The sequence below is a fragment of the Emydura macquarii genome, unplaced genomic scaffold (assembly GCF_026122565.2).
Source record: "Emydura macquarii macquarii isolate MOO-44397 ecotype Brisbane River unplaced genomic scaffold, CSIRO-AGI_Emac_v2 contig_1451, whole genome shotgun sequence".
NCBI lineage: Eukaryota > Metazoa > Chordata > Testudines > Chelidae > Emydura > Emydura macquarii.
Window position 1 is genome coordinate 4,097,266 of NW_027131588.1, and position 25,811 is coordinate 4,123,076.

The window sequence follows — 25,811 nt, forward strand, 5'->3', positions numbered from 1 at the left end:
GTGCCCTGGTTGAAGCCGCACCACTCCTGGAGCGAAGGAGGTGGAGACGAGGGCGCGACCACCACATGGCATTGCTTGGGGCCGGAAGAGGCTCCTGGCCAGGGCTAGTGGTGCGCCGACTCAGCCTCCTGTCCCCCTGGTCCCTCCTCTACCCCCACATTGGGTGCATCTAGGGAGCTATGGGGACCCCAGGCACTCAGGGGCCAGGCAGCCTTCCCCCCGCAGCCCGGCGGCCCAGGGACATCTGCCCCTGTCAGTCCCGCTTTCTGCCGGAGGGCCGCGGAGGGCGGCTCTTCAGAGGAGGACCTGGCTGGCACCTTCCCCCCCCAGGCCAGCACTCGAGGGTATAGCACCCTCAATACGCGGCTGCACCTGCCACCCCTGCAACATGGGGGAAGAGGGAGAGTAGGAAATGGGCCTGCAGACCCTCACCCCACCACTGCCACCAGTGAGGGTGGGCACAAATACAAATAATGGCCCCTGGGTGCCAGACACCCCGTAAACCACTGGGCAGGGTGATGGGCCCATGGGAGAGGGGCAGGGGGGAAGACTTGGCACACCTCTTCCCAAAGGTTGCTGACCCCAGATCTACTCTGACCTCCTGCACATGGCAGGCCACAGAATCTTGCCCACCTATCTCCTGTAATTGGCCCATAAGCTTTGGCTGAGTTACTGAAGTCCTCCACTCATGATTTAAAGACTTCAAGTTCCAGAGAATTCACCATGTACCCAAGTTAAAACTTGCAAGTAACCCATGCCCTGTCCTGTAGAGGAAGGTGAAAAACCCTAGGTTCTATGCCAATCTTTCTGGGGGAATATTCCTTCCTGTCCCCATATATGATGATCAGTTGGCCCCTGAGCATTTCAGCAGAAGTATGATGGTATGCATAAAATGTGAGCATAAGTAACAGGCTCTGGTTCTTTGGCATTTATATGCAAGGAGTCCCATTTACTTAATGAGATTCTGTGGGTCTGAGGACAAATAGATACTTTTGGAGGAGTGGGGGGGGGCCTCTTTTAGTCTCTGCCCTTTTTTTATTGGTCATTCAAAGCATGGGTTACTGATTCCTTGTTTATAAATTATCTATGTAAATAAACCACAGGGCAACCTTAGAGGTCAGACCTACAAAGAGTTATGGGCGGGAGATGTGCTGAATCAATGCATTTCCTGACCATGTTCTATTTCCGGCCAGCACTGGCTTCCTATTCTTTAGTTTGTAGTAGGTCATTGTGCTGAGCCAGCCTATACCCTGTACGCTAGCTGAAGCGTAATGAATTCCTCAATTTAGTTCAGTATCAACTAAAACTTTTGAGATTTTTCAGAACTTTATGGATTTTTTTTTTCTGGATTCTTTATGGATTTTCTGTTTATTCTCCAATTTCCTAGCAAATGCTTCGCTAGGCAACCTGTCACTTTTAGTACATGTAGGCAATGGTGGATTTGGTCACAAAACATGCTAGCTTCACCAGTTAGTACTTTTCTCTGCCAGGTTTTGCAGCCCTCATGCTAGCTAGCTGTCTATAGCCAGGGTTAAACAATCAATGAAGCCCCCTGAGACTAGGGCTTGTCTCTATTACACTGCAGTTCAGTGTGCACTGCTATTCACACCACTATATCCAAAATACTGTGCAGTAACTCCCCCATGTGGATGTAGTGGGCGTGAACTTAAAGGTCCCAAGTTCACAGTAGTGGATTTCCGCTCCCCAATAGTCCTAACTACAGATCAAGCCTAAGATGGTCAGTGGAAATAAGCAGCCCTGTCTCATAAGGCTGATTTACAGCCCTTCACAGCATGGGAATAGCTTGCTCCGAGCAACAGAGGTCAGGACAGCTGTTATCAAAGCTTTCCATTTCAATATTTGCTAATGTGACTGATGCCACATCTGTGCCCACAGTGAGCAGAGCAACAAAAAGGTACATCTTCCTGCTGGTGCTGTTCAGACTGACCTTTTCAGACAAGTAAAAGACTGAATGGTGTAAAAACAAGTTCTGTAAACTAGCGCTTCCAAAGGAAACCTTTCGTGTTGAATTGCTTGAAGTAAGAATACCATGTGCCTCTACTCTGTGTTTGGCAAAAGTGTTAGCAGCAGCAACAACAAAAAACCTTCAAGCTTTTGCAGCAGATAAGATTACAGTAACTGGCTGAGCTTTGCCACCATCTCTTGCTAACTTTTTCATACTTACTTGCAAAATATATAAAGAAATTGTGCTTCCTTCCTTGCCCACTCCTCTCCCCTCCCCAAGTTAATCAAAAAGTAATTGGTGTGTATTGGAACAACCAGTCAAGCAATCAGCCTAGGATACATTGGACAAATGAACCTCTTGGTGAAATTTGGTAGCTATAGTGGCTGAATTAATATACAGAGACATGCAAAGTGGTGTGTGTATGAGTGAGAGACTTTCCCTCCCTCTTTACAAATTGCATGGCTTGGACTAGTGAAATGCATTGGATTGATAGTTGGTTTCAACTAAGATCTCTGCGCTTGCCAAAGGATGGATTCCATCCTGTGACTCAGGCCTTGCCAATGCTCGGGATGTGCCCCGATTTCAGTGCTGGTTGTAGCTGCAGTGGTGCTAACCCTAGTGTAGACCAGGAAAGCATGACTGGCACTGGTGGTTTTTACTCCTGCTTGGTGGAAAAAGCAGTGATTTTTCTTGCCTGTACTAAAATCTTACACAAATGCAATTTACACTAGGCTGAAATTGGGGCTAATTTCCAAGTGCAGATAGAGCTTGAGCATTGTTTAAAAATGACTGACTTGCTATTGAGTTGATGATTGTTTGATTGAACTGTTCTGTGAACTGGTAAAACAATTTACCAAAATTCTCTGCTAATGATGATGCCAGACTACTCCTTACACACAGAGCTGAGCTCATACCTCCTACTGGACTATAATTTCCTTCTTCAAGATATTGCCTCTGAAAGCAAAATCTGTGAAATTATTCTACAGTTTAAAAAAACATTAATATAGCCAGTCTTAGGTGCAAATAATAGTGGGAAGCCCTGGTAGGTAGCTTTAGGGGTGGGTTTTTTTGTTTGTTTGTTTGTTTTTTTGGGGGGGTGGAGGTTGTTACATTAGCACTAACGTTACATCTGTCTGTCTCATCATACATATCCTATCTGAGCATCACGTGTATGTTTCCTTCCAAGTGTTCACTAAATCAATTGATTTGGTTAGTGAACTCTGTAATGAAGTACTCCTGTGAAGGAATCCTTGAGTTAAGTGGAGAGGGGAAGGAAATCTATGCTGAACTTCTCCTTTTGTATGTCACAAGTCGATATCTACATTGTTCAGCTATCTAACTGCTGCATCATTGAAGGCAGCGAGGTGTTGCAGTCCACCCTCCAGTTTCTTAATGGTGCACTCCTGCGCCACATGTTTGACCATTTGCATTGCTGCCAGGGAGTCACACTGAAGATTTGGTTAAGCCAAATTTCTGCACTATGGCAACCACTCTGGCCATTCCAGTCAGCAGCTTGTAAAGCCTAGTCCAGGAACTGTTTCCCAGGTGGATGGAAGTTAGGGCTTCTGAAATTCATCAGTACGCCTGTCTTGCTATCCCAGAGTTGCTGCCACTCTGAGGGGATGCAGCTATCAGCCCTGATATGCCATTGTTTATCCAAGATTGGCACTGGACTGGCAGCACTAGACATGCCTGCGTAAACAGCCATCAGAAAAGGATGTCGCAAAGTTGGTGATGACCAGTCCGCAGGCACTGCAAGTGTATGTGTCCGTCTGCTGGATGTGGGCAGATCTTTGCATGGGAAGTAGGGTAAGTAGATATTTATTTGTATCTATTGGAACCATTGTCTGCCTCGTGTGCAGGAGGCTGGTTTCATCACAGCACTTGATGCAATTTTAAGGGTGTTGGCATCTCATTGAAGTTCTGGGAGAGTTAGAGAAGTCAACACGTATAAATTAGATGCTAACAGGTGGCTAAGGCAACCACTAAGGATACAGGTGGCTGTACCGGCACCAAATCAATGAGATGCATAGGCCAGCTTCTGCTCCACACTGTTGCCCAATGATGCCGGTGCCAGGACTGAGGTTTGTAAAACATTTGCCTTACTTCCCAGGCAGTTCTTGCTTGCTTCTGGATCAGGCGGTACAGAAGGCAACTCCTTTTCCTTTGTGTCTAGATGGGACGAGCATGTTAGACTGGAGTCCAATTCGACTCCTAAATAAGTGACCACTCTCTGGAAAGGGAGTAGACAGTCCTCAGCATGGACTATAAGGAAGTGATCAACCAGTCAATTGTTCAGATGGAAGATGGTAGCCATTAAGTCTACACTGACCTAAGTGGCCAAAGCATTGATATCCTGGCTGAGTGACCCTTCAATATCACAGAGATCATTACCCACATCAGCAAGACAGGTGTCATCCACCTATATGTAGTTATAGTTATTAGCTGTCGATAGGTCATAAGTGTGTGTGTGTATATATGTGTTGAAAAGGAGAGGAGCTAGAATGGATCCTTGTGGGAGTCTGTTACAGAGATGCCTAAACCAGATGATTTTGTCTCTGGCTTGTAAAATGAAGCTCTGATTTGTTGTCACTTACAGGGAACAGTCTGCAACAACTTGATACCATCTGGCACCTGGGGCTGAATGCCATGTGCCCCTGACAGATCCTCTCTCCCCTCCTCCCCCCAACTTTCTTGCCCTTCTCAAAGGTATCTTCAATGTCTTCTGTTAGGCAAATTACTTGATCTTGGGTGCACTGTCCTGATCTGATGACGGCCTAAACAAAGGGCAGTTGTGATTTGATAACCTCATTGATGTGCATCAGAATCACTCTCCATAAGCCTGAAAGTGACACAAAGGAAGAGAGAGGGGTTGGTAGCTCTTGGGATCTTCAAGTAGTTTTCCTGGTTTCAGAATGGCTACCACCTTTGCCCTGCACCAGATTTTGGGGGTGCAGTTGTCCTGGGAATATTGGCTGAGGGGACCAAAGCTGTGAGCTTTTGGGCCTAGCTGAAATAGGAACTCCTCTGGATATAATCTAGGCGTGGAGCCTTTCCTGTTTGCATAAGCTTTATGGCCTGGTCCAGTTCCATGGGAAAAAGGAGCCATCAAGTTTGAATCCACACTAGTAGCCCGCCACCATTCTGACCTCTCTTTACCCACGTGGCTGAAAGATTTATAAAGTTCTGCATATGGCCATTAGCCACTAGCCTGGATGTTACCAGATTTGCCTGTCACCTTGGGGCATTCTCACTTACTAGGGTTACTTTCCTGGGCGGGGAGCGCGTTGTAATTTTATTAATGTACTGCTTGTGTCACTTGTGTTTTCATATGGAGCTTTACTTCTCCCTTCTGCAAGTCCCCTTCCAATGGAGCTACCCTGCAGGACCTAAGTTTCCCAACCCAGCCCCAGACTCAAACACCCACATTTACAGATTAATAGACCACGTGTGAGCAGGCTGGGTCAAAACAGCACTTTCCAGCTGCTACCCTTATATGCTCCTGGACTCCACAGGCGGGGCAGAGCAGCACTGCCGAGCTGCCACCCTTATATGCCACAGGTTTAGCATGTCACTGTCCCCACTCTCACTCTACAATTGTTCTAGTAGTAATCCCCTTGATGAGCAAACCCCACAAGATTTTTGGGCGCTACAGGGATCTCTATCTTAGGTAAGAGAAGCGTTGCTGCAGAGCAAGATAGGGAAGCTAAGAATTCTCAAGAGTAAATGAAGTTTGGAGAGAGTCTGGCAACCAGCTTGATTATAAAACCAGCTTGATTATTTTATTGCCAGGTATATAAAATTGATGGTACTCATAGCAATAGCCATACAAGGAGAGGAAAACAACCAAACAGTTACAATATTACATGATTTCATTGGGGTATTGGGGAAATTTAGCCCAAGTTTGATTACAAAGTCAGGTTTAGAAAGTTATACCTGGACTGAGAGAGAGAGAGATCAAATTAGGTCTGAAGGGAAAACGTGGGCTTAATCAGAGGGCGGGGAGAGAGAGAGTTGGGGTCTCATAACTCAGTGCAGCTTGAACTGGCCAAAGGTTCCTAAGAGACAGTCTGTTCAGCTTATGGTCCGGAGTTCTTGAGACAGGCAGAGCCCCCAACACGATCAGTCAAGAAAAGGTGAAGTCCCAGTGGAACTGATGCAGCTTTTGGATCCAGGCATCAGAACGGAATTTTGAACTTGGGTAGAGATTTTTGTAGGGAAGAAACAATGGTTCAAGGTTTGTTTATGGGTACACGATGACTCAAGGGAGTATACCAGAGTTGTTTTGTTTAGACTGGACTATAGGAACTGATCATTCCTGGCTATAGGCAGTGTTCCTTCGAGCGAGCTCATAATGCACTCAGGCAAATTCAGTGTGTTGGAAATCAATAAAGGATCTATGACTAGAATTGGTCTAATAACTGCTGAGCTGGATGTGTGTAGGTGTGGGTTCATTAACATCTGGAGCAGAGATCTCCCATCATGCCATGATTCCCTGCTTCACTGATCCCAGAGTTCAGTGCGATCCCTGCCTTGAAGCTTGGTTCTCCATTCAGTATGCTAATAAAGATGTTTCTCTGTTCCATCTTTGTATATGAGGATAGGGGAGTTACCTTAATCCTGTCATCCTTGTCTGGAGGGGCTTAGGTGTGTCTCCCACTGCCTTTTCATTGCTTTTGTAAGTCTTTCTTCTGATCAGCTCCGGTTTAAGCAGAGGCTGGAGAGGGGTAGGCGCTTCATGAGTCAGACAGGCTGGGTACTGTGCCCTGATTTCCCAAGAACACAGAGCTGACAGGTAATATGGATGTGATAGCATTTTCAATGACTGGAAACTTTTTGCTGAGGCTGGAATCTCCAGAAAGTTTTAGTGGTCTGCCAGGCTTCCCAGTCAGAATGAACACCGTCCATCTCTGTGATAGTCTCTCTCCATCAATTGTTCCTGATCTGATACAGCCGTTAAAAAGCTGCTTGCTTTTATTAACAGTCCCTTGTTTCTTACTAGCATATTTTGATTCCTGGTAGAGCTTAATAGCTTCTGACAATCACATGATGATATACTGTCAGCCCAATAGCTTCTAGAGACTGATTTCATAGTGACTGCCTCAACTAATTCACTGGAAACTTGGTAGGAGTCATTTATATTGGCTTGACATGTCAAGTCCAACTCCACCAACTCACTGACAGATGTCTCTAGTTCTGCTTGAAAGACCTTCCATCAAACTTGCAGCAGAGCCGATGGAATTTCTGGAAAGCTGTTTAATAGTCACAGGTCAATGGTGATCACTGAAGGCCAGTGCTGAGACTTCAGGAAAACTTCAAGCACCCACTGCTCTATTACCCCTGGCAGCAGTTTCTCAGAAGATGAAAAGGCAAAGTCAGGTGAAGAGTCAGTTGCCCATCTGCTACTGTGAGCTTGGTGTTTGCTTTGGGTCATAGGAGTTGTAGGTCAGTGACTGATGTCCACTCCATTAAACTGTCTGTGTTTGTCAAGGTATCCCCAGTTGATGTGATGGAAATTGAGGTCGCTAGATGAAAGGGCCTGGAAAGGTGAGCAGGGTGGGGATTGGCCACTCAACTGATGGAGGCTTGTAGACATTGATCAGCATACACTCATTCACCTTTACTGTTGCCGTTCTATGATGTTATTTGGACCAGATGTCAATATAGTGACAGCAGACAGCTCTTCTCTAACATAATATCTCTTCCCATGGTGCTTGTGATGGGGATGAGCCATCACAGCATAGCCTGGAACTGAAAGTTGCACATCAGTGGTGATAGCATGTCTCCTGAAGCAAGAGTACCTGTTCTTCAAGATTTGTAACTAGGTGGAGGAGGATAGCCATTTCACTGCCTGTATTCCCTTTGATATTGAACTGCAACACTTTGAGAACTGGCCCCTTGGAGGACAGTTGATAATTGCATAGAAGTTGAGCCTGTGTTTTGCATCTGGTCCACTTTTTTGTTTTGTCAACCACTGAACAATTCAGTCAGCAACAGAGGGTATGATCGATTTATCCAGATCGATTGAGCGGAAGTGAAGACCCGCTCAATCAATCCAGAAGTCGATTTAGTAAAACCACTGCCCCAAAAAGTGTAGCGCTGCATCAATGGGTACGCATTTCCCATCAGCGCAGTGCAGTGGAGATGGTGCGCAGATGAGGATTTAGGAAGTCGATGTAAATTATGCAAGCCCTCATAAGTATAGACCAGGCCTAAGACTAGCCACTAACAATTCTGAGACCTGTACAGCTTAGATGTGGTAGCCAACATGAAACATCCACTCTTGTTGTGGAAGTAGAACACTTAATACTGTAAACCATAGACTCGGAACAGAAAAATCCTCAGTCTGGAGGATCCAACATTTTATTTCTTCCAAATGCCTTGCCTTGTGTCATCCTGGTAATGGCTCTGTACCCTGAGAGACATAGGTATGCAATGTCCCTGCTATTCAGATCTTGAAGTGAGAAGCTGTAAGCAATTCAAAGTCATTCCAGAAACTGGAATCCCCACAGTATGGGGTCTGTAGTCAGTGCACTTCTCATTCTTAGCTGTACATGTCCCTCAAGTAATCTCTGTGGGATTAAGCAACATACAGCCTCTGATTGGTCAGCGCTTCTGACTTTGAGAAGTAACAAAGTTAGTTTTTAATCAAATGCTTTGATAATGACTTGATGTGGGTTTTAAGGCCTTTATCCTTTAGTTTGTGGTCCCAGTGTGGTGCAAGCACCAGAAATGAGGCTTGATACTTAGTGGCTTCTCCCCTCTTCTTGTTTGGATTGGGTCCTGGGATCTTTTCTCTGACATCTGGTGCCTTCACCCCAGGGGATTCCTTACTGTGCCAGAGACACCGGGGGTGCTGTCCCTTGGCAACCACTGAGACACATGATTCCCTTTCACTTCAAGACCACACATCCACTCAAAGACCATAATTTTCAGTATAGTTACATTATCTGTTGAAATTACCTATGTACACATCTTGCAATGATCATTATTGGTAAATTACTTGAAAGACTGTAGAGACCTCACATACTGATAAATATCATGAAAGCGGTGTATTAGGTGTAGTGAGTTTGTCAGGTCTGAGACAGGAGTTGCTTATAAAGAGCAGTGAACCCTTTGCCAGCTGGCACCAGTGACCGAGGCCCACAATTATTAGAAGTTGGAAAAACTTGAAGTTGCTTAAAAATATACTAATTTATCTGAATGAATTGAGAATGAGATGATTTCAGTGTAAATAATCTATGTCCTCCAGATTTAAAAAAAAACAACCCTAACTTTGAGAAGTAACACATTTTTTTGTCTCTAATTTATTTGTTCCTAATTGCTACTAATGGTATAATTCAGGTTCCCCAAAAAGGGCGGGGGATGGAGGGGAATATTAGAGATAAAACAAGAAGATTTCAAGCTTTCAGAATGCTTCTCTTCATTTGGCACACCTTGGGGATATAATATGAAAACATAGGTTGCACGGGGAGGGAAGGTGTATTGGTGTCACAAATATGAAAGGGGTATGTGAGATGTATGGTGGGGAGAGACTGAAAATTCTTATGCCGGGATGGGTTGGGTGCCTGATGCTGGTTTCACATGGGTATGAGCATGTGGGGGTGTATTTGCTTAATACTATGGGTGTCTGACACCACTGAAACCAGTGGAGCATGTGACCCCAATATGTCCAATAAAGGAAACATAAATGTGCTTCCGTCAACTTATTCCATAATGTTGCACATTAAAACATAATCACTACTGCTGATTGCTACATTTTTTAAGAACAAGGACTGTGGAATTGGGTCAGAAGATGGCCTGTAATATCTGGAACAACTTGGTTTCCATAGTATCCCTTTATGACCCATTTTATGCCTGGAGTTAATATCATTGCCAGGCTGAAGTGGGGACTGGGGCATGGGCTAAAGTTAGTTCTGGAACCCTTATATCATGCAGACATCGATCACTTCCCCCCACAGCCCCTTTACTTAAAACTTCATTTTTCTTGAAGCAAGATCTTGACGTTCCAGTGGTTTGAGTTTTCATGAACTGGAGGTGTGCTCTGAGCCTCTATACTTTTTCTATATATATGGATTGAGCAGCATTCATAGGTATGACTTTCATAGAATGCCAAATCTCTTCTGAGAAGAGTCAAAGCTCAATTTTTTACTGCTAAGAAGTATAAAAAAGTTCAGTAATATCTGCTGGTGAAGAAGAAGTTAAAGAGAAAGAAATAAGACTGAGCCACAAGAAGCTGAAACATATGCCGGCTATTCTTTCCTCCTCGTGATAGAAGTAGTGCTTGTAGGCAAAACTAGAAGAGTCCTCCGCAAGTAGGATGTAAAACCCATTGTAGGACTATTCTGGACTATTCCAGAAATCTTGCAACTTGTGTGCCTAAAGTGAGGCAGCAATAGGAATTTAGGTGTCTAACTTCAGGCACACCAGCTTATTGACTGGCCCTTTGTGATCTACAAGATAAACCATCAGTACATGTCCATGCTGCAGGATGACCCTGTTAATCCTAGATTACCTCCACCTGGCAGAAAACACGCTCCTGTATTGCTTTGCCTACTTTAACACTGGAGAAGAAAAGTGTTTCTTCATATTCTCATTCCTCTTGGCTTCCTCTAGATTGCATTTACTAGCTTGACCTATGAAAGCAAACCTTCTATTCAGAGTATATTAATGCAGGCTTCATTTATGTGGTCATTGAATCACTTACAGGCAATTCAATATGGCAAAGTTGCGAAAATCTAATTTGTCACTCCAAGCAATCCAGTCAACCCAGGATATAAAATGGGAAAGGAAGAACATTCTTGTTGCTGTTATGGGCAAGTGGATCCCGTTAGGAATTATTTCAGAGATCAGATGTTTATGCCCATAAACAATTACTCAGGTGAATTGCTGTTAATATGTTTGTACCGATTTTTACATGCAGTGTACCAGACATTGAGCCTCAGCCCTTTACTATACTCATGGAAAGCTGGTGGAGAAGTGCAACATATTCATATTAAGTACTTCATTTTATTTAGAATACTCCTTGGACTACAAAGGCCTGAGTTTGATAACCTTGATAAACAAAATAAATGTACCTTGCTCATTAAGGTTAGATTTACAAAAAGCAGGTGGCTTTGCAATGTCTATTGATTCTCTGATACAGTAGAGCACAAAGCAGTTATTCATTGTACAGCACATTATGTCATACAATTCAAAGTGAGTCATCAGCTATATTTACCAGGCCATATGGTGACCTTCCTAGTTGATTATTTTCTCACCCTTTGCCCATAATAAACTGAGATGTGGCAATAGCAGTTGTTTTAATGTTACCTATTACATGTAACATGTACACTTCGTGGGACAAATTCGTTACACAGGTGAAAAGTGTAAGTGAGGAGAATAGAGGCCTTTTAAGATTGCAGAACATTTTCCATAATAAGCCTCTGTTCACCAAAATATAATTTTTCAAGTTGGAAGGCATGGGGGGGGGGTGTGCTTCAGCAAAAATAGCTTGGATATTTCAAAGAACAAGATTAGAGGAAAAATGTAGTAGTTTTGCCTCTGTTCAACTTTTTCCAGCAGATTATGAAGAGCTCTATACCTCTGTGTTTTTAGAGCATGAACTTGAAATTTGGCAGGGGGGGGCAGTCCTGAGGTCAGGAAAGTGGCTTTTTGTTTTGTTTTTATTTCGTTTTTGTTCGAGTTAAGCCTCTGAACATCACTGAGATTGTTAGGGACTTAGGGTTGAAAAGTTCTGAACACGCTCCCAGTCCAACAGAGCTTCCTAACATCCTGGCTCCTCTGAGCATGGTGCTGGACACAACTGGAGGTCCAGAGGGGCGTAATTCAACAGCTGCACTGCAAAAGGGGAAGACCGTTTGTCAACAAAGTAGGGACTTTCACTCTCTAGGTTGTCAAGGCTAGGAATGTTATCAGTCTGTTTAAATAGAGGGGAGGAGGAAAGCACCATATTCATCCGTTTTCATTGCATAGCAAGAGTGCAAAGTACTCCGGCTCTGGAGAGGAGGAACAGGAATCTGCCTCCCAAAGACTGGATCAAAAAAATCCAGCCACAGTTTTACCCCCTTTATCATCCTCCAAACACTTTAAAATTGGGGGGTGACGGTAGAAGACGTTTCAGGTTTATTTTTGTCTCTTCCAGTATAAATGACTCTGAATTAGATATCTTTGCCTGTCTGAAATAAATTCTGTATACTAATCTCAAGGGTACCAGAGAATGCATAAAATCTGGGGGGATACATACCTACTAATAAAAGCCATGGGTGGAGGAGTGAGCAAATAAACAAAGGGATGTGTGTATATATATGGAAAACTAACTTTTAATGTAGCAGAACAGTAAAGTAGAACTGCAGAATAATTTTATAACTCTGATGGATTTAAAGTTAAGAGCTGATAGTCAACTCTGGGATTAAGTGTGATACCAGAAGCCAGCTATTAAACTGATTCTGATGTATGTTGTATTTTTCACATGGAAAAACTTGACTGTATTATGTCACTAAATGGAAAATTTTGTCTCATAAATTTTCCTGAAAAATGTTCTGTAATTGGAGAGAGGAAAGTTTGTTCTGACAGGTGGACTTCAAGGAACTTAAAAGCATCCACAGATGTAAAATAAACTGCTTTGGGGGAAAAAATCAAACTTTTTCACTGATGCTGTTTAAAAAAAAGTGTTTGATCATATTAGCATGAATATTAATACTGGTTTAGCAGTTGACTGAATGGGAAAGGGAAGTAAGTCATTTTGCATACTAAGCTAGATATTTAAAAAACAACAATCATAACACAATCTTATTTATATTGATGTGAATAAGAGGAAAATATGACTTCATAACTTTTTCCATAATTATATTATCCACCTATATAATATACAGAAATTATACAATAGAGTATTCAGTCTTAAAAGCTCAACCAACAATTCTGAGTCTAGTGCTGTGGAAGATGGTGGCTCAGAATTCCCAGAGACTGAATGCGTCTCTCTGCATAACAGATATAGCAAGGGCAGCCAGAATGGAAACTTCCACATACTGTCTCCCCAGTGCACAATGACTCTTTCTTGGACAGCCAGCTATAGCAGTTATATGGTGGCTCAGTCACTATATAAAGTCTCATGAGGTGGACACAGACTGGGAACTAGGACTAAGACAAGACCATCAGCTCATTACATGCAGGTCACATGGCAACAACTCTTGGTTTCTCACTCCTTTGACAGTCCTAGTTGGAATTGTGAAGGATTCTAAATTCTGGGATGAATGGCCGGATCCCATCATTGAACAATTATTTATCTTAAATCATTTAGTATAAAGAGAGAAGGTGGTAAACTAGTTCTTGTTAAGTTTCCCCTCGATAGTCAATAAACATGGGAAAACTAATAAGAGGGGAGCTGAAGTTTAAGAAACCGCATGCCCCTTCCCTAAGTATGCTATCCTATATAATTGAATCACACTGAACAATTTGTAGGGTTAGGGTTTTGTTTTAGTTTTCTGGAGTTTGGGGCCCTTCTTTCATAAACTATCCACAATCACAATGACTTTCATAAATGTATTAATTGTCCAGAATTCTTCAACAAGGCCCAGATTTTTAGAGAGGTATAGGTGTTGCTCAGCTCCTCTAAAAATCTGCGTCCAATTACTTTATGAAAACATAGTTCAGAGTATGGTTTATAACCTGCTTGCCAGGAGCATTGCTTGATGTATCTGAGGCATACAACTTGTAATATGAACTGTTTTATATCAGATGCACAGATCCCGTATCCACCATGGAATTTTTCTGCTCCCTGATCAGTTGAGCACAACCTCAATTCACAACAGGAATAATGCCCGATTCTCCATTTGTCACTCCTATAGTGATACCCTTCCACCCCCTTATATTCTGAGTCTGAGAAATGAGTAGAAGACATTTACTCCTTTGTACATTTAAAACTAAGGGCAGGTTTACACTGCCACTTAAGCCAATCTAACTTGCATCGCTCAGGGGAGTGAAAAAGACACACACACACACCTCGCCCCTCGGTGACGCAAGTTTCAGCAACCTCAGCGAAGTCCACATCTGCGCTATGTCGGTGGGGTCACTCTCCAGCCGACATAACTTCCATCTCTCATGGAGGTGGAGTAACTAGCCGATGGGAGAGTGCTCTTCCATCAGCATACTGCGTCTTCATCAGATGAGTTGCATCAGTGCAGCTGTACCGATGTAGCGCTTCTAGCGTAAACTACTCTAAGCTAACATTACTTGTCCAAAGCTTCATGCCAATAGCTGTCTTAAATCCCTGTACTTTTTTTCGGATTGTGTGTGTGGAAAATACTTATGCTTTGTCTGCAGAAAACCTCTAAACCTCAGTTTCTCTAGTAATGTGTTAAAGAGCACAGCAGTCTAGTGGATTTGGACTGGTCTGAGAGTAGGGGGGCACTTTGCTCTGACACTGATTTCCTGTCTCAGCCTCCTGTTCCCCATTTGTGAAAAGAGATCATATGTACCAGCAGTGCTAGGCCTAATTAACTAATGCTTGTAACTGCAAAGTAAGTGATGGGTGGGGACAAAACTCAAACACTTTTTGTCCCAGGATTCTTCTATTCCACTAGAGGTTCTAAAGAAGTGGCTTTTCAACAAACTCTTCACTTGTGAAAGGGTCATTTTGGGTTTTTTGTTTGCAGTCTCTTTGCTATAACAAACTTACTCATTACATTTTACAGAACTGGAAATTGTTTCATAATTATAGGTGCTACTATAAGAGCAACACATTTACAACAATTATATGCCACTAAGCTGCTGACACATGCAATACAATCTTAACTGTGGTTAGCATAGGACAAAGAATCCATGTCTAGAACAAACCAGTCTCTTCCACTTCAAGGTAATTGTGGAGGTAAATCTGCTCTTAGTTACTGGAGTTACTGCAGATTTACACCAATGTAACAAAGCAGTGTTTAGTCCATCTACCATGTCTGTTTGGCCATGTGCTCAGTGCACCCCCAGACCTTGTATCTATCAGCTGCGTCTATGCAGGTCTCCAAAATGTTTGTGGGTTTTTTCTGTTCCCACCCCCCAGATGTATTCCATAACTGGCAGAATCCCAAGCAGTTTACTGAGAATACAAATAAAGCATGTGGAAGAACTGACTTCTTAATTGGTGATACCTGCCAACACTTTGGGTTTGCATCCAATTTGGAATAAAGCCTTAAACCTTTAGGTTTAAAGTTTTGGCTTCCAATGAGAAAATATTTTCCCTCTAAACACTGCAATTCACTGTGGTGACCCCCATGTCGAGGCATGCCATTTTTTGTCATGCTGGTATAAAAGCATCTTCACACCTGGACTTATTTCTGCAGTAATAATCTGCTAAACCTAGAAATTTGATTTCAACATCTCAAAAGTCTAGAGGGATGTTGTGGTGTGCAGGAAAAATGTGTGGCTGTGGAATGCCTGAAGTACTTAATAACTTTAGGGCTCTCATCCCTTCTATTGTGCTGACTACTTACAAGGTAAGGGGAACAGCTTGACGGATCTCTGATTCATCCCCCCTCACACTGATTCCTTTTTCTCCCTCGGGAAGCTTGACGCCCTGATGCCTCTCCTCATTAAAATGAGGTGGGTACAGTTTACAAGGCATGTTCATTACAATCACCTTCATATGTATGTTGTACCTTGCTGCAGACCTGTTCATTTCTATTTTTTTAAATAAGATATAGAATGCGGCAAGGGTTTGTCCTTATTGTTATTGCCTCAGCTGTATTTAGATGCTGTGTAGCTGTATCTATGCAGTTCTCCAGTAAGTACAGCGCTGATGTATGAAGCACATAACTGATAATCTAATAACTTGCATTTAAACCTGATCATTATTTCTTCTAGGAGTATACAATTTTGCCAACCCAAACATTGAAAAATCATGAGTCAGGACCCCCCAAATCATATTCCTTAATGATAAAATTTGGATTGGTTTTTATTTTCCTTTTGGTTTCTGAGCCTTTTAGGGTGAATTTGTTTCATGCTGCCAAGCTTTTCATCACACCCATGAGGGCTAGAAACTTACTATTTTTTATGAAAGGTAAGATTCTCATGCAATATCTTAATTTTTTTAGCAGCTGAGACCTTAAGAAAAACACCAAATATCATGAGTTGGCAGCCCTGAGAATATCATGTGCTTGAAATAGGCACAAGAATTTTTAAAATAAAAAGGTAGTGTTTGTATTTTGAAACTACTGATGAGGACAATATTCATCTGTGGTCAGAGTTAAAGGTGCAAAATATGCATTACTTATGGGTGCAGTGTACTTCATAAGTCTTACTTAACTACTTGTTTCTTGCTTAAGATCTTAGGTTTTGTAAATTGTTGTCACTCACCACCAGCCTTAACTGATTTAAAATGCAATATTTTGTCTTTGGAACTTCCCTGGGCTTTGGGGTGTGGAGTGGAGGTTGGGGAGGTTGTTCTGAAACTAAATGAAGAAACAGCTGAATTCAAATGAAAAATACCTCCGGCTAGTCTGGAAGTGGCTGATTAATTTATACTTTTTAGCTATATCTTTTCACCACCAATTACACTGAGTCATATTTAATTTTCAAATATTGGTAATTCCTTAATACTTGACTATTCCTGCTTCTCTCAAACTGCCTCTTGCACGAGCCAATGTTAAACCAATCTGTTTCCAACCTTTTGGTGTAATGTGATTACGTTGGTACCGAGGATAATAATTAGGCACTGCAAATAAATAATCCAGAAGGAACCATTTAATTTTTTACCTCAAAGTAAGCTTAGCTTTGACTCAGCTTAGTCAAATTTTTCAGAATTATTAAATTGTCAATGAAACGTTTTACCTTTTTGAATGTAAAAGCCTAATGTGTGAGGGCTTTTAGTTAGTTCCACTGTCAGGAACTTTAGGAGGTATACAGAAAGGAGGCCACTCTTGCAGACTGTAGGAGGTCCTAGGCTTGAGCAACTGGTTGTTCTAGCAAGGCCCAGGCCCCAATATTTACTCTAACTTCAAGTTTGACTTTCATGCACCCAACCAGTCATAATATGCATCTGCTGCAGATCTCCTAAAATTCAGTGGAGATACTATGAAGACTAGCCAATTCATGATTCAGCTAAACTAGCTACATGCTTACACACAGTATGTTGCTCCTTTAGAGTGCACTTACAGCCTGATTCAGTACACCCTGAAGGCCATGGCACTCCTTCCATTGATTTCAGTTGGGCCTGAAGGATCATTAGGGATCTGATTCAGTGTCCACTGAAGTCAATGGCAAAACTACCACTTCTCTGAAACTTTTGAAGCAAGAATTAAGCTTCAAAAATCTTTGTAGACTTAGACAAGTATAAGAAAATGATATTAGTTCAAAGAATAGTACTAATAAAACAGGGTTAAACACTCCATCTCATAAGTAAAGTTTTCTAGTTTTAAAGGTTTATTTGTAAGTCATCAAACATGTAACCTGTGTCGAAGACAAAAGTAATTTTTGCATTAAACTGAAAACTGTTACACTAATGTAATTTCTTTTTCTCAGTTGCTTTTTCCTTACTGGAGGAATTATATCAGCTTTCAGCCACTAAAGAATAAAAAGCAGTGGCTTCTGGCAATACATCTTTTCCCCTATTTTATACAAGTGCTCTTTTGACTGCATTTTAAAAAAAAATATTTCCAAGAACAAAATTCTTGGCTTTTTTCAAGAAAGATTGTACTGATTGGTGGTATTTTACTCAGCCACTGCATTTAAAAAAAAAAATCTTTCATCATATGATGAATGGGTTTGGAGAAGAGCAGAACTCATTGTACTCTCCATTTGTTGTCCTGGCTAACACTTGTGACTGGATGAGGAAGGTATCCATTTCATCATGAGAGCAAATAAGTCACACAGATGCTATTGTGTTTTGGAGCACTGTGAGAGAACATATATCTTTTCTGAGAGCTGCGATATGCCTAAGTATCTTCTCTCATGTGGATGAGAAACAAATAACCCTGGACATGCTCTTCCAACAATACCTTGAGCATATACTTACTTGTATTTAAAGCTACAATGCTCTATTCCCCATAAACAGACTTCGGAGTTCATTGAAATGAGATGGTTAACTTTGATGCATTTCATCTTGACTTTAGTCTCCATTCTATGGGTCACAGTGGCCTTCAGCAGGTATCTATATTTAAGTATACGAGTAGTGCCATTGGGACTACTCACATACCTAGGAACTCATCTGAATCAGGGCCAGTATTTGTCATTTTTAAGCACATGCTAACTAAGCAAATGTGCCAAACCCCCCTACTAATAACCTGAATACTCTGGACTATTTACAGATCTAAAGGATTGAATAACCTAAATAGGAATCTTTTCTTCCATGCATTCTGAATGGCCTTTAAATTAAAAAAAGTCAGCATTTGCATTACTGACCCTCTGCAACAATACAGAAAAACAAGATGAAAGATGCATTTAAAAAATCTTTTTAATCTACAAGTTTACTTATCACTACACAAATCCTGCTGAAACATCTGGCTCTCCTACTTTTAATAAATCTCCTGACACTTTAAAATTTAGAATTCGGAAAAAATGCATATAAAAATGTGTACAGATTATTTGAAATCAGTTCAAACTGAGTATCATCAAGTTAATGAGTTTGAGTCTAGTCATCTTAGAAATATTCAGGTATTAAAATGTGCCCAACCCTAAGGCCACATACACAGTCCTCATCCTTATGCCAGATACTTGGCTGTCCCACTGAGCTGATATAATTGTCTATCATGCTCACCAATATTGTTTCCTTGTAGTCCCCGTCTTTCTGTTGTCACTTGTTTTATACTTTAAATTGTAAACCCTTTCAGGGAGGGATTATTTTTTTTGGTTCTGTTAGTACAGTGGGAGACCATGGTACATGACTGGGAAGATCTCTTCCCATTTTCCACCCACCTCTAAGTCTATGGATATATCTATGCTTAGAGCCATCACAAGTACACATACTCATGCTAGCTCTCATTAAGCTAGCTTGCTAAAAATAATAGTAGCCCACGCCACTGCTGCTCTAGCCATCCTTCCTGAGAACAAACCCACCTGGACCCCATGGGTGCGTATTTGGGGCAGCTAACTTGTTCCACCTGTTGCTGCTTCCCGTGCCCATGCTACCGTAGCTATATTACTAGTTCTAGCCCATTAATTCTCATTGAGCTAGCCTGAGAATTGTCTGTGTACGCTGGGAATCATGCCCCTAGCTCCAAGTGTAGACGTAGCTTATGTGTCATGGCAGCTTTCCTTCAGCTAGGGAGTCCTCTAGTATTTTACTTACTTACTTACTGCCCGTGATGCCAGTGGCGCATAGGGCAGCAACAAAGTCCTTCCACTTCTGCCGGTCGCGGGCCAGAGCGCCTATTGTTCCCCAGGTGTAGTGATGGTCTTTTAATTCTTGTTCTACCGTTCGGCGCCAGGTTGTCTTTGGTCTTCCTCTCTTTCTCTTCCCATCTGGTTTCCAGTGGAGTGCAATTTTGATAATGGATCCGTCCTCTCTTCGTAGCACATGACCTATCCATCGCCAGCGTCTTTTCATAATTATAGTGGCCATGTCTTCTTGTTTACACTGAGACAATAGATCTTCGTTGGAAATTTTATTTGGCCAAAATATCCTAATTATTCTTCTGAGATTCTTGGTATGGAATGTGGACAGCTTAGTAAGATCCCGTTGTGTCATGCACCAGCATTCTGCTCCGTAGAGAAGCACTGAGAGAACACAGCTGTTGTATAGTTTCAGCTTGGTGTGCATGCTGTACTTAGTCCTCTAGTATGGTAATTCAAAAAGAAAGGAGTCTCAACATTATGCAATGTGTGCTCCCAGTCTTCTATACCTGGGGAGCGAGAGAAACAAACTTTCTTTAATAAAAAGAAAAAACACCTAACCCCTATTTCCAGTCACTTTGTGGAGGAGAGTACTGACAACAAAGCTAATATAGGTATGTAATATATGACAGATATTTTGTGTAATCTTAGGTCTTTCTGTAGTGCCCATCACTGTAGTGTCTAATATATGGCATACTCTAAAATAATTAAATTGACTACAGCCCATTCAGAACATTTGTATAACACTTTGGGTTCCCACACACAAACTCTTTAGAGAGCATGGAACAGGTCGGAATGGACTACCTTGTTTAATAAAAAAGTACATCTTAACTATTATAGTCTGAACCAATTTAACACTTTCTAGAAAAGGGAAATCCATTCCCATGAAAAATGTTAATTTTGACTTGTCCTGATTCAAGACATTTAAAAAAAAAAGATTTATTTTGTAGAAAAGGATTTCTGAAAACTCCCAGTTTGGGGAAAACCAATATGTAATCTTCCTTCCCACAAGGCTTTTGTCAGTTTGACTTTCAGCATACAGGGCGAACATGAAGTTGACAAGACCCTCCTAGGCAGGCAGCCAGCAAGATGTCATTTTGATTTTTCTGCAAATTTGAATTTTTCCTGTGCAAAAAAGGCATTTTCCATCAGCAAATTATTTGACTGGAAAATTCCCAGCCAGCTCTATTTAGAGCCCGTGAGGACTCTGAAACAATTCAGGTGTTCCATAATGCACCGGTGGCCTTCTGAAATCTTCCAGAATGCAATACTCCAGGAAGCTGAGCCCAGAGTGAAGGGATAGATACCCAAAGGATATTGCAACTGAAATGGTTTAAGACAGTATGAGTGTAGACATAGGGTAAAACTTAAACTGTTTCTGCATGATTAATGTGCGTTAACTGAACTATTTGTAATTGAGCTCAGTAATTGAGCACAAACTATTCAGATCTCTAGTGTAGCTAAGGATGCATATTTAGGCTTTAGTGCCTAGGAGTCATGCACATCTGTGATTATGTTGTATTTAATGTTCCATGTGTGAAACGTTCGGAGAAATATGGATCTTAGGCCATCTCAAAGTTTTCTGTGAGTTGAATCAGATCATAATGGATACTTCCTCTCCTTTCATAGTCACATGACATTACTGGAATAACTTCAGCAGGTTGTGGAAAGGTATCATTAGAAAAGCATGTGTGTTCTAGTTGCCTTTTTAGTACAGCCTAGTGACTGGGAACAAGGAGAAGAACCAGCACCATGTGACTAGTCTGTTTTCTGCAGATCAATAGCAAGTATTCCACACCCCTCTGACATATGAACCCTCAGTGGTTTGTAGACCTCTGATTTAGATAACGTAAAACCTGACACAAACCTTTGCACTAACTGACCCTGAACTGGCCTTTCATTATATTAACATGCAATTACAATATTATTTTCAAGTATTTCCTGACTCTTGGCACTGAATGCAGAAATGCCAACACTGAAAACCCTGTTCTTGTGAAACTTCCAGTTCAGTTTGTAAACTCTGAACTTTAAAATCATTTTGCAAACCATAGGCCTGGTTTTTAGTCTGTCCTTAACAGGGCCTTCCTGCTTGTGCTCACAAATTGTGGGTGCAAATAACTGTGGGTGCAATTTTGCAGCCCCAATTATTTGTAGGTCCAGTTTATGGATCTCTAAATACCTGATTTGTAGAGTAAATCAGGCACTTAAACATTTAGCATAAATAACCTAACCTGAACTTACAGTAATAATGCCTGTGACTTTCAGGTGCACTGTGGAAAAATCTGATCTCAATTCTCCTGGGCTTCTTGAGGAGTTCCCCCATCAGTGACAAATAGTAGTATTCTACCAACTTGCATTTTTCGCATGCAGCTTGTCAGAAAGAAGACCGCAGCTAGCCATTAGGTCTCAAATCCTGAGACCATGCAGTATCATTTGTTTGTTGTGCAGAGGACAGAATTTTTAATATGGGTTTTTACCCTTCAACTTGACAAGGGAACAGCATTCCAAATATTTTTGTAAGAGACCCTCCATAATGAGGAATGGAGAGTAATAAGCTTTTATCTATTGCAAATTAATATAATCTTTCAAAAATGTATGCTTATAAGTGAAGAGGGAGATCAAACTAATTTCTAATCCAGATGATTTAATAATTTTAATACAAAAACTTGGTTTACTTGTTGGAAAGAGGGCTGGCTTTGGTTTTTAATTTTAATAGTCTTTTGAAAAGCTTTATTTTCCTGCTCCACCGGGGCTTATTTGGTAAAACACTTTAAAGGTTTCTGTCTCCAAGATATGATTGTCAGTTTTCTATCTGAGACTTGCCATACAGCTTTAAGGAAAATTTGACACACTTTCTTGGAGTGGGTATGAAAGCTGAGCTTCACTTATGATGTGTCTACATTTTTTGGAAATATGACATAAATCAAATAGAACAGAAACCTTATTCTCAGTGGAATAATTGGACTGATAATGGCTTCCATCCTGTCCTACATAGACATAAATCTGTTGTTTTAAGTTACTAAAATATAAATAGTACTAGAACAACACATTAACTGAGGCCCAGATTTTTAAAGGAATTAGTCTTGCTGCACTGAGAGCAGCAGTGCCTAATTGATATAGGAGCCTAAATCTCAAGCGCTTAAATCCCTTGTGAAAATGAGGTTTCAGCTCCCAAATTAGTTGGGCATGGCTGCTTTCAGGACAGCAACACTTAAATACCTTTTAAAAATCTGGTCCCAAGTGCCCTAGTAGACATAATAAAGTGATGGGAACAAGAAATCTTGTTTGAAGACACCATTTCCAGGAAGCTGAATTATTTTTTAAAAGTGTATACATCAAAAATGAAAAGGCTTTAAGGCCAAATCCTCTGCTGGGGTGAACTGGTATAACACTGTAAATCTGTCGCTATGCCAGTTTACCCCAGCTGAGGATCTAGCCCCTAGACAGTACTGTAGTCCAAATATTATATTTTGTGTTGTCCTCATTTAGTTTTCTATATGCCACAGATTCTTTGTATTGACAACACACGAAGTGTATAAAGTGGTGCAGTGTCTTTGAGTCTGTAGACAGCCTGAAATGAGGTTTTTGAATGCTGTGAACTGATCTGCTTATTTCATTGCTATGTCTAAAGTCTGGAAAATTCACTGAACCTATATTTAAAACAGTGTTGCTGGGAAAGGGGGTAAGAGATGTTCTCTTGTATTAGGCTTCAACTGCTGATACAGATAGTCCTATGCCAATAAATATGAATACAATTGTTTGCAATAAGCATCGGAATTATGGGCCAAATGCTGAAATACTTAGTTTTAGGGGGAAATGTCACCCTCTCTTTGAGCACTTCAGTGGTGCATGGGCCTTGCATTGGTCCCCTGTGGGGAGGGGACAATGGGGGAATTTCACCCTTATTCACACAAAATGCCTATTGTCACGTATAGAGCTTTTATTCCTATAAGATCTAAAAACCTGGCTTTATGTGAACATGTATCTTTTTAATCCCAACACTGGATATGATTGTGAGCTCTCTCTGTCTCCCTTGTCTAGGTGCATCTAAGCTCCTTATTGCTATACTGAGCCCCTACTGTGTGCGTGTGATACGACTCTGAAGATATTTGTTGGATCTCCCAGTCCCAGCCAATAGTGAGTACCAAGTATGCAAAGATGAAAAAAAAACTTTTGTGGATTATCTGATATGTTGCATAGTACATAAAAATATTGTTACTCTGTGAGTTCACCCCTGAAGCAGCACATGTTACAGTTTCACATGACTTGAGAGTTCTGTTAGATGAGGGCTGCTTTAATCTTTGCTAGAAGTTCAGTTAGGACCCCGGCTGGCAGAGGTTGCAATGGGAACATGCTGAATCACCACATCCTCCTCACTAAGAACACGCAACCTCTCCTCACCTAAGCCCCCAAGCTTTGCACCACCGCAGTCCTCTCTAGGCGGATTCTCTGCTGCTGAGGGCTCCCTGTATGTATCTTAAGTGAACGTGCTTCATAAGTTTGACACTGCTGCAATTCTGCGCTTCCTAAGCTGGGAAACGTGGGTGTTAAAATGTTAGGTTATTCACCATGTATAATGTCTTTAATTTACCAAGTGGGAAATCATCTATATAGCAAACCAGCGAGAAGCCTCCTTGCAAATTCTGCACTGTCATCTCCAGTAGTGATGCTATGACTTCCCCTTAATGGCTCTCTTCTTCTGGCTGCAATGAGTTTCACACCTGGAAACACTGCTTTACACAATGGCAATGTGAGACAGTGAGATACCTGAGGCTTGTATCACCCTGGTTTTTGTGCGAGAACTCTTGTCATTGCACCCTGCTGAAAACTTCGAAGTTTAACTTTTTGTTGTTTAACTTACAATGTATATTTGATTAGGTTTTCAGTTCAACAGTACCAGCTAAATAAACATGGACTGAAAAGTGCAATTCTGCTTTGAAATGTGGTTCTCTAAAAATGGCATTATTTCAGGTTTGTCTACTGGTAAGGTTTAAATTAACTGTGCTGAGTTTACATATGAAAAGATTTTTGTGGGGTTTTTTTTGTTTGGTTGGTTTTTTTCCCTAACATCAGATAAACATCAGGGCCTGCAAACTCAGCCTGGGCTCTGAGAGTTAAGATGGGTTCTCATTCTTGGGAATCATTGCTAGTAATGAAGGTTCTGCAAACCAAATGAGTCCCTCTGTAATACCAGTGCAATCCCTTTTATCCTCATTGGTCATAAGAAATTCTGTTGATGCATAAGGTAGAATAATATCCAGTTGCCTCCCTCTCTCTCTCTCTCCACTGTGGATGCTGCAGGGCCTGCAGAAATACCAGTAAAAACTTATGCAAAGTGACTAGATAGACTCAGAATACATAAAGAGCAGATTTGAGTAAGGTGATGTCATTTTTAGACCACCATTTTGCAAAATAGAACTATTTAATTTTAAATATTTAAGCCGTTTCTTAGGCTTAAGGTCTTTCAATCTAAAGTGACATTTAAAGAAGGGTCAGATCTAAATGCAGTTCAGATTCGGATCAGAACTCTGCCAATGGAGTCCATCTCTGGAAAGAAGTCTTTCTGGAAGAAGAATTTTGCTCATCTCTTAGAATGATAGAGTTTATCATATCTAAAATGGGTTTGTGGCTCTCATTACGCTGTTTTCCAGCCAAAATCTGTCAAGCACAAAGTCATGGGAAGGAGGAGGACATGGTGTGTTATACTAAAGAGCAAAAATGTACATACATAATACTCACTGCAAACAGCTGTTGCCAGGGTGACAAGACAAACTCAGACTACAATCGCACTGACACCATAAGACATTATTAGATTTCTTTCCAAGGTATATGGGAGGTTACTTGGCAGTTATCCTACTGGGGGGACACCATGTGGAATGAGATGGGAACCCACAAAGGCATAGCCATTGCTTGCAGAAGTGGCTGCAGAGCAAACAAACTACTGCAAACCAGCATGCCTACTTCCTTACAAGGTCAGTAAACAATCTCAGAGGGCCAAAGTTGTAGGGCCAAAGTATGCAATTAAGAATTCATTTTCATTTGAATATCTAACTAAAACCAGGACTGGGGGGGACGGCTCCTACAGCAGTTTACCTTCCAGTCAAAGTAAATCAATCCTGCATAAATGTTCAGGATGTCAGTCAAATACTGGGCTTGGATTTTTAAAAAGGCAAGATAATTTTTATGGTCAATATTGTCACTTGTGCTAAAATAAAGGCAAATAAATCTCATGCTGATGGAGAAGATTCTTATAATGTAGAAAGCTCCTGCTGTTCATATACATCACTGCACCATGGATCATGAGGGCTTTCATATCAGCTACTGACCACTACCGTAGGCCAGATACTAGACATAATGGTCTGATACAATATGTCAAATCCTATGTTGCTACCCAGAGAGGTAATGACACTGAAATTGCTATCTACGTAATTTCCTTCTAAACTCTTTCCTGTTGATTATTCTTCTAATACTTGCTTCTCATTACCAGGATATCCCTGCTGACCTGTATTGTTTGTTCTATTATCGGAGAGCC

At 41.4% G+C, this 25,811-nt stretch overlaps 1 protein-coding gene across 1 annotated transcript in view; it reads right to left on the reverse strand.

Annotated features, from left to right (window-relative positions):
- The window catches only part of MPDZ (multiple PDZ domain crumbs cell polarity complex component), a 270,908-nt gene that overhangs the window by 40,952 nt on the left and 204,145 nt on the right, over positions 1 to 25,811 (reverse strand). The gene's annotated exons all lie outside the window — the stretch shown is intronic.